Source organism: Pangasianodon hypophthalmus, chromosome 3 (genome assembly GCF_027358585.1).
Source record: "Pangasianodon hypophthalmus isolate fPanHyp1 chromosome 3, fPanHyp1.pri, whole genome shotgun sequence".
NCBI lineage: Eukaryota > Metazoa > Chordata > Actinopteri > Siluriformes > Pangasiidae > Pangasianodon > Pangasianodon hypophthalmus.
The window spans coordinates 23969276-23974221 of NC_069712.1; the positions used below are offsets into that span (position 1 = coordinate 23969276).

The 4946-nt window shown below is 37.2% G+C and overlaps 1 long non-coding RNA gene across 3 annotated transcripts; it reads left to right on the forward strand.

The window, feature by feature from the left end:
- The first annotated feature begins 3248 nt into the window (after nt 1-3248).
- Nucleotides 3249-4584, forward strand: LOC117596653 (uncharacterized). Of its 3 annotated transcripts, XR_004577698.1 has the most exons (5): nt 3286-3389; nt 3466-3528; nt 3613-3769; nt 3860-4157; nt 4275-4584. It is a non-coding gene; the product is annotated as an uncharacterized LOC117596653 (long non-coding RNA). The 3 variants fall into 3 exon arrangements; XR_008301401.1 differs by having other exon boundaries at nt 3249-3333; nt 3860-4584; XR_008301400.1 differs by having other exon boundaries at nt 3860-4584.
- The last annotated feature ends 362 nt before the right edge of the window (nt 4585-4946 follow it).

Below are 4946 nucleotides of genomic sequence, written 5' to 3' on the forward strand. Positions count from 1 at the left end.
CCCAAATAAAGACCACCAGTTTCTGTAGGATTTTCTTGATATCTTCTTGGTTTTATCTGACTGCTGAAGCCATGGTCTGCAAAGAGCTGACAAAGCCTGTACAGGGTTTCACCATCGAAAGGAATCCATCAGGAGAGGGGTACAAAACATTTTTCAAAACATTAGATGTACCATGGAAGATGTACCATAAAGGCTATCATCAACAAGTGGAGAAAATGGAGCACCACAGTGACATTACATTGTAAGTGTTGGAGGGAAAAGAACAGGATGTCCCTACAAAATTTACAAAAGGACAAGACAAAGATTTACGAGGGAGACTACCAAGAGACCAACAGCAACATTAAAGGAGCTGGAGGAATATCTGACAAGTACTGATTACTCTCTCTGCATGTGACAACAATCAGTTAATATTCTTCACATGTTTGGGCTATGGGGTGGGGTGGCTAGAGGCCCTTTCTCACAAAAACATCCAAGCCCAACTAAATCAACCCAAACCATGTGGCAAAATGTGTTATTGTCTGATGAGCCTAATTCCAAATGGAATAATAATTCCATAATTCCAAAAGGTAAGTTTGGCACAAAAAATAGCATATCAACAAAAGACACCATACCCACAGTGAAGCATGAATGTGGCAGTGTCATGCTTTAGGGCTGCTTTTCTTCAGCCAGAACTGAGGGACTTATCAAGGTGGAGGGAATCAGGAATAGCTACAAATACCAGCCAATTTTAGCGTAAAACATTCAGGTATCTGCTAGTAAGCTGAAGATGAAATGGAATTTCACCTTTCAGCATGACAATGACCCAAATCATACATCCAAATAAACAAATGAATGGTTTAACAAAAAGAGGTTAAATTTTTTGGGATGGCCTAGCCAAAGCCATTGTTTTTCACTTTATTTGTATACTTTGCAATTGCACATTAAAGGTGGGAAAAGATCTGACAAAAGATCTTAGTTATTTTCAACTCCTGTGTTTCATATAATATTAGCAAACTTTGTGCTGCTGTTAATGTTTGTTCAGCTTATTATTTTTATTTTATTGTTTTAAGCAATTAGAATATACCTTTTAAAGTAATTTAATTGAAATTGTATGAAAAACCTTTAAAAGTATGTTAATGAAGAATTTTTGTTACTTATTGCTACATTACAACCCAGCACTTTTGGAGGTTAGTTATCAGTAGTTAAGAGTGGTTAGTAATTGGTAGTAGTTAATAGAAGAATCGTAAGTGTTAATGAAGAATTCAGAACTAACCTGCTTTGTTCCTGTATAGTTGGCTGTGGTTTGTAGAACAGTATATTAAAGATTTACTGTTTTATTTTTTGTTATAAAAGTCAAGTGGTCCTAGAATGTTGATGTTCTAAAAACTTGCACTCAGCAAAATTTTCCTGTTAGGCCACCCTTCTAAAATATGTGAGGTTATGGATATGTTTAATACAATGGCATTTTAGGGCCACTTAAAAAATAAAAATACAAAATTTTGAGAGTAAAGTCGTAATAGAACAAGAAGAACAAAAAGAAAGTATTTTGAGAATAATATTATCACGTCAATGCCGGAAACAGTGTTATAGTGTTTATAGCTACAGTGTTTACAGCTGTTTCCTGGTCTATGCCTTTGTCTTTTGCCCGAGTAATTCTGTTTGCATATTGCCTGACTTCTGCCTGTTTCCTGACTTTGGTTCGGCTCTATTAAGAATCTTAACCTGCAACTGTCTCCGTCTCCACTGCCTGCAAAATATGATGACAAAATTGAATATATAACATTTGTGTGATACACTGAGGGATTCTGAGGATTTGGTGAAGTTATTGTTTCTTTTGTTTAAGGCAGTTGATGGTTAAATCTGCATACCATTCAAAGAGTGTGTGTAGATGAATGCTAATTAAAATGATCGATCTTGAAAGACTGGAACTCGTGAATTTTTCATGAAGTATTATGACTTTATTCTCAAAATATTGCAATATTTTCTTGTAATATTTATTACTTTTTTCTCAGAATATTATGACTTTTTTTCTCAAAATATTGCAACTTTATTCTTGAAAGCTTGTCATTTTTATGTTTTAACAAGTGGTAATAAAGGGCCAAATGTTGTAGTTTAAAGAGTACTAAGTGTAACACATAGTACAACAACACAGCAATCATTACCAGGGTCACCCATTCTTTTGAGGGAGAGAAGGATAGAAGATAGATAGTTGGTACATGTCTTGGGATGACATAGTGTTTTCTGTGTTCAAATAAAAAAGTTCAAGAGAAAGACAAAAAAGAAGGAAGCTTCAAACCTGTCAGAGAACCACAAGCCAACATGCCCATCAACAGTTTTCCTACTCATGACAAGCCCTTGATTTTTAGAAACCAAAGCACCCCTAGCAAATGCCCATATTCTCAACGGCTAGATTGTGTGTCTGTTTATATTTGTCCAGTCTTGTCATAACTCATATTACTAGGATATGAAGCCATCAATCAATCATAATTTACAATGAGCTCATATTTGATTTTACAGGCACTACAATGCCATCATTCCCAGAAGGATTACCAGATCTGACATCCCTCCCAAATGTAATCCTTGGAGTGTAATACTTAATCCGATAATATAATGACCAAACATCCACTTTTAGATTTAGTTGCAACATCCAACGCACACCATGCCTAGGTTACCAACCTATGATAACTATGATTAAAAAAATCTATTTTCAAAATTCCTACAGAGTGTTGTATTACGTTAGCCAAATCAAGATTTGTTTTTATCCTTCCTTCTTTTTTTGTCTCATTTTGAATTTAATTTGCTATTAGAGGGCTGACAGATCAGAAGCTTAGGCCCTAAACAAAGTAGGCTTTGGTCCATTCAACTCAACATTCCCATGTGTACAACACCATACCAAGTAGCCATTTGAGACCTCAGGCATTTAAGCAATAAACAGAGCCCTTGTGAGCTAATACTTTGTGAATCAGATATTTGTTTTAAAGGAAGGCTTTTTGGCCAAGCTTTATTCATTATTTGATTATTCATGTGATAAAAAAAACTTCATCACTTTAATTCAAATGACTTTCCAGCTGTGAATCAATACATTTGAAACAATATGAAAAAGGGAACTTTACTTTGCAAACAGATGAAATGGTAAAGTGTAACTTGCATTCTTTAAAGGTTACACAAAGAATGTAGTATTACAATGTGTGGCAAGGTGGTTAAATCCCCCTTGTGCCGACGTCAGAACAATTTGAACCTGTTAGTGAACATAGGTGGGTTTATAAAGGGTTGAGGTGTGCCACCTGAAGGCGCGTCACTGTTAGCTGCCCCCTCCCCTTTCTCTCGATATCGGCGTTCGACACGGTGGTGCAGGTAATGTGGCCAATATCTCCTAGCGCGTTTTGTTTGGACATGCGTGTGTTTTAATGGTAAGTTGAGCATCAAGTAATTGCCTTTTTTTAAGTGTTAGTTACTCTAATTTGATCGGTTTTGCACCATTTATAGTGATACCTGAAGTCAACGGGTTAATCACTGTGACTCGTGTTTGGTCGGACTGCCTACTCTCAGGTATGTGGATGATTTCGGGAAATGCAATTTGAATCTTTGACCATATCTGGGGGTTTAACTATGTTTTACATTCTTTTATTGCAGTACTACCGTCTCTCTATCGCCGTATGCCTGGGTCAGCTGTATGTTGGTATGGCAGTTGGCTGTATGTTCTGGCTTGTTGTTAGCATTTATGCTTTGCTGCTAGCGCAGCCGGTATTTTGATTCATCATTAGTTTGAGACTGCCGGTTTTTATCTTCGGTAAGTATAATTGAAACATCTGAGGGCTTCGGCGTTTTATGCACTGGAATGACTTATTTAATTATGTTCTTTTTTTTTTTTTTTTTGTAGTAATTTGGAGTGTTCCTGCTGGGCTTGTAAACTGACCATCAGTACCCAGAAACACGCTGCTGTCTTGTTCCCATTTAATTTACTTATATTTTGCGTTATATTAGTAATTGCTTCCCATGTTAGCTTTCCTTGAGCTCTTCACTGGATGGTTCAGTCGGGTGCTTCCAGCAGTGGACTACAAGGACTTTTGCAGCTCTTGTATACCTCCTGTTGAAGGCCTGGTGGTCCTATTCGTCTGATTGCTTGGTGGATGGCTACTTTTCCTTTTTTTTGTTATTTTTGGAGTGTATTGTCCCGTGTATGTGGTTTTTGTTTTCTTTTTTTTGTATACTCTTTTTGATATTTCTTCTGTTCTTTTGGAATTAGTGGTTGTGTGTGTGTCCGGTTGAAGCTGACTGAGTCTATCTAATTGCAGGTGCTGTGTCCAACAAAGGCAGGGAGGCAGATTCTTCGTGTGTGTGGTGCTGGTGTTCACTGTGTGCTGTGTAAAGCCGATCTTCCACCATAACTTCACTGGGTATTGAGTGAGTGTGAATGTGTGCACTGATAGCATGTGGTAACTAGATATTGTGCTGCCTTAAGTTTATACTAGTTGGCCACAGCCCTGTAATCTTAGGTGGAACATGTACTGTGAAGAACTGCAGGTACTACTATTTTAAGTTGCATTTTGACTTGTCTCTTTTTAAAAGGTGATTATTGAATAATAAAGCAAAGCATCTTTTGTACCTACGTCTCTTGCTCTATTTCTTAGTAGAACCGAACCTGCGTTCCTTTGAGTAATATTCACTGGCACGTAGTATTTCCCTGGGTGAAAGTCCTGGGGTGGCGTAGTCGTCTTGTTTAGTGTAATAATTTCTGTTGTCCTGTACTGCTCCGCTACAAATGGAAATATGTGTAATTTCTTCTTGTGGATGATTGAGGTGTTTTGGTCTATTTTTTGGGTGATCTTAAGTAATTGAGGAAAGAGTGAGGAACTGTCTAAAGAGAAAGGGTGTGACTGTTTTTTCTCTTTTTTTAAGATCTGTAGCCACTGCAAATCTGTCTGGAATTGGAAATCAAATCCAGCACTTTCGGAAAAGTCGGCAAC